The sequence below is a fragment of the Magallana gigas genome, chromosome 8, assembly GCF_963853765.1.
Source record: "Magallana gigas chromosome 8, xbMagGiga1.1, whole genome shotgun sequence".
Taxonomy (NCBI): Eukaryota; Metazoa; Mollusca; class Bivalvia; order Ostreida; family Ostreidae; genus Magallana; species Magallana gigas.
In genome coordinates, this window is record NC_088860.1 from 28,794,154 (window position 1) to 28,804,202 (window position 10,049).

General features: G+C 35.3%; 2 protein-coding genes across 3 annotated transcripts in view; one reads left to right on the forward strand and one right to left on the reverse strand.

Moving 5' to 3' along the window:
• The window catches only part of LOC105348138 (uncharacterized), a 94,269-nt gene extending 85,308 nt beyond the window's left edge, over positions 1–8,961 (reverse strand). The window contains exon 1 of one of the 2 annotated variants that reach the window (XR_010708709.1): positions 8,806–8,961. The gene's annotated coding sequence lies outside the window, so the exon portion shown is untranslated. The remainder of the gene's footprint in view (positions 1–8,805) is intronic. The other variant, XM_066069652.1, reaches the window with a different exon arrangement.
• LOC105331626 (uncharacterized) overlaps positions 1–10,049 on the forward strand; it is a gene marked incomplete in the record, with an annotated part of 138,533 nt that overhangs the window by 104,336 nt on the left and 24,148 nt on the right.

The window sequence follows — 10,049 nt, forward strand, 5'->3', positions numbered from 1 at the left end:
ACCATAAAAAAAGTTATTAGAAAAAAACAGAAAATTTGTGGACGGAAGAGTGACAGACGGACGGACAGAAGGACGGACGGACAGAGTGATTACTATAGGGCACCCACAAATCCTTGCGGGGCCCTAATTAAAACTTTGGCCTGAAATAAGTACGTCAAATACAAAGATATGGGTTCTTATTTACACATCACAAAATTAAACGGCGTAATAATCAGGTTATGTAGTAATTCGAATGTAGTTTCCAATTTCATGAAATTCTATTTCATAAATATAATTGATTAATTTCATATTAATATATTTACATCTCCCAAGTATTATTTCCTCTATTTCTTATGGAAACTTATAGTTAATTAATAGCTCTATAGAAACAGCCAGACTGAAATCTACACGCCCCATTTATCGATTGGTCGAAATCTACAGCGGCTGAAACTGACAAGAAAACGACAGGACAGATATCGACACGCCCTTTTATCCATTGGTCCAAACCTATAGCGACCTAGGAAAAATCACGGACTGCACAAAATAATCATGACGATGTCAGACTCAAAGTCTCACAGGAGATGATTTGGCTGTTTCTTTTAGCTAACTTACTTACGTACATCAACAGTAATTTAGTGAATTTAACTTGCTTTTCCTAATCAACGCGGGTTATGTATTTTTTCTGCAATGTCACTACCTTCATATCCCAAATGAATCACCAAAGAAAGCATTTTATTGTTTAAATGAACCACACTTTATTTACAATGCAGCTGTTATGCTTATATTTGATGTGGATTTACGAGAACCGCATTGCCTGCAATGTACAGTACAGGTAAAGTAACAACAAGCAGCAGCAGAAATAACGATAAATCACACCTATTCTAAATAACTGTGCGATGTTGCGTATGAATTGTGCAACTGTTTGTGAGTGTGAGTGTGTTTGTACTTATAGGTTTTATTTAATAAAATACAATCCTCTAAATAAGAACCAGTGAATAGCTGAAATCAGTACCAGCGTTATTAATCATACAAGACCCTGCGACATAACAAGATGTAATTATAATCGGGCCAATTATAAAGTCTCCCAAACGACCAAGGCCATCATTGGGAGTAGGGATAACCCACATGGGTCAAACATTACAGACAAAAAAGATTAAGAGCTTGATTATTTTTATTTCTGAAGTTTCATGATGTTCCCCAGGGGTCCTTTACACCTCAGGTGAACTAACATGACCCAAAGAAGAAGAATATATATTGTGAAGGGTTGGGGATCTTAACTGTTTTCAAGATATTCGTGCACTTCTGTTTCAGGGGGGTCAGGACCACCCCCAGGACCCATGACCTACATACCATTTGATGCCTCTTGACACAAGGAACAAAAATATACATGGTTTAGGGGTGGGGATCTTAACCATGTTCAAGTTATTTGGGCACTTTCTGTTTGAGGAAAGTCAGGACCACCCCCAGGGCCCATGACCTACATACCATTTGATGCCCCTTGACACAAGGAACAAGAATATACATGGTTTAGGGGTAAGGGATCCTAACCATTTTCAAGATACTTGGGCACTTCCTGTTTGAGGGGGGTCAGGACCACCCACAGGGCCCATGACCTACATATCATTTGATCCCCATTAACACAGGAACAACAATATATATGGTTTAGGGGTCAGGATTCTAACAGTTTCTGAGATATATGGTCATTTTCAATTCCTAGGGGTGGGGATGACCCCAGGGCTCACAGGGTTGTCTCTAAAAATTGGAGTGGAAGGAGAAATGAAAAAGAAGAAGGGGGTCTGGGGGTCTTGCTTATAGCTACATTGTGTTTGAAATGCAAAAATAGCTGGGTAATTAAGGGCGCATTATAGGTGGGGGAATTCCCCGCCTCCCGGGTCTTAGAGACAACCCTATGTCAGATCTAATAAACCCTATATATTGCCTGTAACAGTTAATATATGATTCTGAAAACCCTATATTATTATCTTTGTCCGTTTTCAAGTTATAACCATTTACAATAGAGTCTACAATTTTTCCCATAGGCTTCAATGACGTTTTGACTATTCAGTATCAGCAGAAGAAAAGAAGATGGTTTTTAAACATTATTTACATTTACACTATATGACTATAATTAGCCCTTCCCTAGATTAAAAACCCCTACCCCGAAGCACATGAAATTCACAATTTTGGAAGAGGGCTTCCTGGTCTACATAACTATGAACTCATATTTTCTTTCAGATGTGCAGAGGTACAGTCGAAGATTCGATAGAATTACTATATATGCACCTTAACATTGATGGGCAAGCATTTGTAATAATTTATGGATAGTGATAGTAATTTCAAGCTAAATGTAAATTCATTCTAATTGTTGTTTTCAAGGTATATAATGTTAAATAAAAAATTTTATACATGTAAAATTTAGTGACTTTTTATACAAATTAAATAGGGTCAAGCAGTGTGTGTGTGTTGGAAAGGGGGGGGGGGGGGGGGGGGGAGGTAATCAAAGCTTAAATAATGTTCACCAGTACACCTGCATACCATCCTATACAACTTATCCATGCATGGCTAACTCAGTAAATCCATTGGCTATTATTACAGTGAACACTTCTCCCTTCGATTTAAATACCCAGTCACTAAGAATTAGAACTCATTGCTGAAGGCATTTACAGTAGATATCATTGCTGAAGAAATCAGAAGGTAAGGTATTTGTTTAATAGTCTTATTTTCTACATGGGGATCAACAACAAATGATTAAAATTTAATGTTTATCCTCCACATCAACCCCCGCAATCAAACCTGGTTCAAAAGATTTAGTCTTCTTTCATTCTTACATGTGTACAGTAGCAAATTATAAATCATTTCGTGATTGGTATTTTTCTCTAGATGCACATTAAGATTTTTTTGCTTTTTAATTTTTAAGATAAACAAAATGTTATATGTATTCAGAGCAATTGTAATAGCAGGTTCATCATTAGGCTAGGAATTACCCACATGAGTCAAACATTACATATGTCAGAATAAGATAAATTACTTTATTATTTCCATTTCTAAAAGTCAGGGTGTCTCCAAAAAGGTATAACCTAGGCTTACCTAGCTATACCATTTGATAAGCAATAACACAAAGAGCAAGAATAAATATGGTTTAGGGATGGGGATCTCAAAAGTTATCAAAATATATCATTATTTTCTATTTCAGAGGGGGTAGGAGTGGTGGGGGTGGTTTAAAGACAACACATGATGCAGGGTTGTCTCTAAAAATTGAAGTAGAAGGGAGAAATAAGAAAGTAGAAGGGGATCTGAAGGTCTAGCTTATATTAACTAGATTGTGTTTGAAATGCAATAATAGCCGGGTAATTACGTCACTTTAGACGGGGGAATTCCCCGCCTCCGGGGTCTTAGAGACAACCCTGCACATGGGGGTCATGTACTTTACACCATTTGATGCATCATAATGACATTAAAAACAAGAATTAATATACCGGTATATGGTTTAGTGGTGGGGATCTCAACAGTTTTCAAAATATTTGGTATTTTTCTGTTTCATGGGGTCAGAACAATCCCATAGGGATATGGCATACATTATATTTGATGCATCATTATACATTAAGAAAAAAAGACCCCTTCTTTCCTATTATAACTCATATATACATGTACATGATAACTTTCTACTTAATAGTGTAAGTCTGACAAATCAAAAAATAACTTTTGCAATTAACTGATACAAAACTGTACAAATGTGATAGAATAGGTAATGATGATTAGCTTTTATGATTTAAATATTAAGACTACTGGTAATTGTATTCAGCGCATCAGCGCCCATGCGTCCATCTCATATGCGCATCTTTTTTACTCCAAGTAAAATTTTCCCGAAGTTAAACTCATATGACATCAATTTTTCTATATTTTAAAACATTATTGCTTACATTCATGTCAAGAAATATCGAGTCTGATAGTAATTACCTTGTCAAATAATTTTGATTCACTTCAATGGTAGGCAATAGAGCTTTCTTATATCGCATATTCTTTCTTTAGGGGTTTAATCAAACAAACCAAATTCACAGTGTCAAAAGTTTTCGATTTTTCTATCATTCATTTATCATCTCTACATTCTCACAGACTCAATGTTTCTAATAGCTTTCTATTGAAAAAGACATAAAGTGCCTCACTTAAATCAAATTCATTGATATCAGGATTATTTATCACTTTGTGCATCAACTAATATCACTAATATCATTGTTCACGACTCATTCTGGCAGAGTGAAACATCGTGCCCGTTGATAAAAAAAAATTGTATAATCAATAATTTAGTTTACAAACAAAATCTGTTGCGCGAGCTCGTCGACGCACCAAATACAATAAGCCAATGTTAAAAGATGATTCAGTATGCTGGCAAAGGGATATCACTTATTTAGAAAGTGAAAGTAATACCTATACCGATGGCTCATAAGTTGTGTTACTACATGTATTTAAATGGGGTACGGGATGTTTTGCACTTAAACATGTTTAGCCCTGAGATGCTTCGCACCTATTCTGTTTTGTGCCGAGATGGTTTGCAGCACGATGTTTCACACCGAATACATACTTAACAATGATTGATATAAAAAGATATACATGTAATGTTAAGTTAATATTTCAAGATATTTATGAAATAAAAATCCTTGAATTTTTTTTTTTTAAAGCACTTTGAAGTGCCTGCACATGGCACAATATATTCAAGTTAGTTCATTTTTGATTAATCTACCGAGGGGCCATGGATATGGCACAATATCAGCTGAGTCATTAAGGAGGTGTGTTCCCGTTTTGCACACATTTGATAATTGGGTATAGAACAGTGTTGTATAATCCGACCAATTTTACTATCGATAATGGAAATGAATCGGCAGCTCACAATCGATTATAAAATCGATTATGTAAACTTTCAAATTCCAACAAAGATTAATTATTTTCATCCTGTCAATGAGTGAAAGATACCTGCATGAAAGAAAATACCTTTTTTTAATCTATAATACATATATCTATAGGTTTTTTAAATAAACTTATCTTCAAATGAATTAAATATTATAATTAGGGACCAACCTAGGACAAAATTTTAATTTAAATTGGATTAGAAGCATGTACGTCAATAAAAATAAAACTACTTCTTAAATTTGTAAAAACTTAGGCCTAACAAAAATATAGGTTTGTTTCCGCTTTCAGGCTGAAAAAAATTAGGGTCGGTAGGTCGGCTTTTTTTTTTTTTTTCTTTTTTTCCCTCTCCATTTGTTCAATTGTGCATATATTAAACCATTTATCTATTAACCTGGGTTAGATTTTTTTTAAAAACCAAGTATTTGTTGTCATTGTTTAAATAATCTGATGAACCTTTTCCCCGGCTGGTGGGAACATTTCTCGAGCTCAACTGGCACGACATGTGCTGCCATTTGTAAATAACAAACATCTAAGCAACACTGATGACATCTAAATAAGCATTTTAACGACTTAAATTCAGAGGACACAATAAATTTTAAATCAGATAAAAACGAAATTTTAACAAAAAACAGATAAAAACGGAAATTTACGGAAAAAACTCAGAATTTTTTTTGGAGTCGGCGGGTTTAAGTTAGGGTCGGTCGGGAAAGCATAACAAACCTATTTTTTTGTTAGGCCTTATCACATTTGTTAAACTTAATTGATCTGATACATTCACAAATTTTATACATTAGGTGAGAGAAATTTAATTTTAAGTTTTACGGATCTGCCGACCCAATTTTTTCGATTTTTTTGCAAAGTTAGACCTAACCATTAGGCTCATAGCAGAACAGAGGGTTCAGGCCCCCCCCCCCCACTTTTTTCGCAAGAAGCATAATTGTTCCATAATGTACGTTTGAAAGATTGAGAAGTTGGAGTTGTTTTGGAAGTATAGGTTAACTCCCCCCCCCCCCCCCCCCCCCCACCGATTAGGATTTTTAGAATTAGGTTTTTTCTCTCAATATTTCTGAGGATCAGTCTAGCCCCCCCCTACTTTCAATTTGCTTCCGACGCCAGTGGTCAGTGACAGTCTCTCCTTCCATTTCAACCTATAACAACAGAAAGATTTAAGTCAGGTATTTCAGCCCAGGAATCATGGCGAGATCTCAATTTGTTGCCATCGACGTTAAAAAGACGCTTTCATATCTACGAACACAGTTGAGTATTGCAAACGTTTGTATGATTCGAATTAAGTGGGTTAAGTTGTACGAAGATTTATTCATATTAGTTAATTTATTGAACGAATCGATGTTATAAAAAATGGCGACGAACGTAAATAAAGTATCTATTGGAGATTGAAAGTTTACATGCCCATCGGGCTTGCGAGTGTGTAAGTTTCACATGCCCTCTTTCATTTTTACCAGGCCCCAGGCATCGGACTCCCGGGATTTGATATTAATGTTTTTATTTTCCATCTGATAATTTGATAAGACATACATAGAACTAGTTGTATTTCTTGATTGAAGCACTACTGAAACTTATCTGGTGTCCTCTTTTATTTTTTCTAATTCAAATTACCTTTTATTGAAACACTGGAAAATTTTAATCGAGTTTAGGGACAATAAACATCGATAAGTACTGGTCACTCAATGATCGAACTAACTTTTTCAAAACAAAATGGCTGCCAATATGGCGGCGCCCAGGGCTGGAAGAATTTTTTTTTGGTCTTAGTAACCCTGATTCAACTTTCATTTTTCACTGATTTTCATATATATACGTGTTACCATTAATCCTCGCTTAGCTGCGCTCGGTATAAGTTCAAGCAAGTAATATGTAATTTTGATTAATAAAAGTTTGCCCACTGTTTTTTTTTTTCCCTCCTCTGACCCAAATTTTTTACAACAAAATCCATAAAACTAAAAATTAAATTTCTCTCGCCTTAAATGTTTTGTAATTCTGTGAGTTAAGTGACAAATAAATCAATCCTTGTACTTCTGTGTATTTTGGAGGCATTAGTGCAACTATTTGAGCCAATTACAACCGTTATGTGGGTCATTCTAAAAAAAGTGGATTTTTTCAAGTAACACTTATTTCAAAACAAAGTACTTACAACAAGATTGAATTTATCATATTTTGAATCGGGCATATCATGATGTTTGTTTGATAAAACAACAGTACATCAAATGAAAATCTATAAATATGATATTTACAACCACATGAAAAGAAAACAGTCTTTGGTGTACGTAACGCATAAGAAATATTGATAAATTTAATTAAATAAATCTTATTGTTCATGCATTTGGTTTGGTGTTAAAATAACATGACAATGATGCAAGGTATGTGTAATTCTTGTTAGATGTGCTCGCCACAACGGTAGTACCGGCAAAACAGATTCATACATGCCAACTATCCCGATTTTTGTGGGATTCTCCCGATTTCACGTCGTCAAAATTATAAATCCCGATATCCCGATCGGGATTGTCAAAATACCCCGAAATCCCGATTCTCAAAAAATCCAACCCGTTTTACGACAATAAGTCCAGATTTCCATCTTAAATTTCAAATCCCGCGCTGCTTGTCTACGCTAACCAATCAAAAAGCGGGATTATGACCGCCATTGCTGTTTACCTGTATCGCGTGTGTGTATAATCGGGATGTGTGAATTGATGTAATTACCTGTACGCTGTCTGGGTGTTTGCAAACCTAATGAGGAGCATGTTTTGATAGTAATTAATCGGGAAATATCGGGATGAACAGCAAAATGCCACACTTTAAAGTTTTTACACAAACTTCGACAAGAATGGGGTTACACCACCAAAGAAAACGAAACTTTTATCCCAATATCGGGAGGCAGATTCCCGATTTTCGGGATGACTATCGGGATCGTAATTGGATGACAACCATGTATATTGCCGTGTAATAGGTATGTTTAACTTATATATAGTACAACTGAATATATTTATTGACTATTGTGTACACATGACACTAGGCGAGATTGACAGCTACAAGAAGAATAGATATGTTAAACTTCATGAGTAACAATTTTTTATTTTTATTTTGAGGGATTTTAGGGTAGACCATGGTGGAATGAATGATGTTACAAAGATCACGAATCCATCAAGCCACCTGCTGCTACCAACTTCTTTGTGAAATCAAAATTGGAGCAAGATGAAGGTAACTAAATTTTTTAATAAGCTAATATATAATATCTATAAAGAATTTTAAGTCAGGAAACAATTATAAATACTTTCTTTCACTTTTTACAGCAACTTGACCCATACATGCTTTTTAATATTTAATTTAATTAATTGTAGATGTCACAAGAGCAGAGGTCCTGTTTGCCAACTGCGTTGCAGAGCTTAGTGCTTTTTGAACGGCTATACCATACTATTTATTGTTTGTTGAGATTTTAAAGATTGATTTAATAAAGATTGATTTAATATATGAAAATAAAGTTATGTACTTTATTTATGATTTCATTTGAAAGAGGAGATTGTTTGATAAACACATTAGGCTAATGTTAAATAGATAAAGAAACAGATGAATTTCTAAGAGTTCAATTGTTCATACAAAGCAATTACACGACAAAATGCCGCGAAATTTCCTTCTAGCAAAATGTCGTCACGCGTAAAATCCCCCATGGAGATTTTCAAAAGTTGGCATGTATGCAGATTATGTGCATATATGAATGCAAACCAGGGTTTTATAACTTATTTCAATTCTTTTAAAGGTTATAATTAATTACGGAGCAATAATAACACGAGAAAAATATCTTAATACAGTGAGATGTTTCGCTCCAATGGAGGTGCGAAACATATTGAGGTGCGAGTCATCTCCGCGCGAAACAGAATAGCTGCGATCCCGGATTCTTTAAATGCTTACCTATATAGGTCAACATCACAATGATAATCCAATTAGAGCACAATATGGATCCTTTTTGCTTATCATCACAAAAGAAACGTTTATCCGTGTTATTTAATCCTTTTCTGCATATGGAAAACACCGGAAAGTACATCACAAGCACGTGCAAGTTAACTGGGTAAAACTAATACCCGCTAACGTGGCCTGCAGGGTGTTGCTAAAATGCGGAACGGAAAACGGGACGGAACGGATAACATTTTTAAGTTAAAATCACAATTTCTTTAATTCATTAAACATGTTAAATTGGTTTTCTGAGATTCGCGGCGGGGGAGGGGTGTTGTGATGGATTTTAGCTTCTCATTGAGATACGATAGGATGGTGATACGCTTGATTAGATGACATATCAAACAAACAAAAATGACAATGAATATCAAAGTGAAAGAAAAAAATAATTAAAAAATTAAGAAAAATATGTGAACGCATGTTTAAATAATATACAAGTCGTATGAACCATTATTACTAATAACGGTGTTTCTGTGCTTGATTTCTAAATTTTTAATTTTTATTTGTTTACAGGGGACAGTGAACTTGGTTTAGCCATGGATAACATCGAAGAAAAATTTGCTAAAATTCATCATTATTGTCTCATCACCAGGAAGATGAAAAAGAACCAGTCAGTATAAAAAGTGCAGAATTTTGCAAGTACAATCTGAATGTTAGTTTTTTCTTACTTTAACAGTTTTCCTTACTTATATTATACGTCAGGCACGTAGCATCGGGGGAGGGGGCAGGGGGGCTGGCCCCACTACGTTTTTGCGTTGCAAAGATTTTTTTTTGAATTTGCATACAAAAAATTGAAATAACATGGAGTCCCCCCCCCCCCCCCCCCCACCCCCACAAACACGCTTTTATGGGACCACGTAAAAAAAATGAATTAAAAATGAGGAAATGAACAGTGAAATTGAAGTGAAGTGAACGGTATACCCCTCCCCCCCCCCCCCCCACCCCCGGATTAGGATTTTCGGGATTTTGGATTTTTAAAATAACCCTCCTTTTTTTGTCAAGTTTTTTTGGATAGGTCTAGCCCCCTTCCAAAAACGATACTACGTGCCTTTACGTTAAGCTGATTTTTCATCATTTATGGAAAAAGAACCAGTCAGTATAAAAAGTGCAGAATTTCGCAAGGACAATGTCAGTTTTTCCTTACTTATACAGTTCTTCCTTACTTACAGTATACGTGAGGCACGTAGCATCGGGGGAGGGGG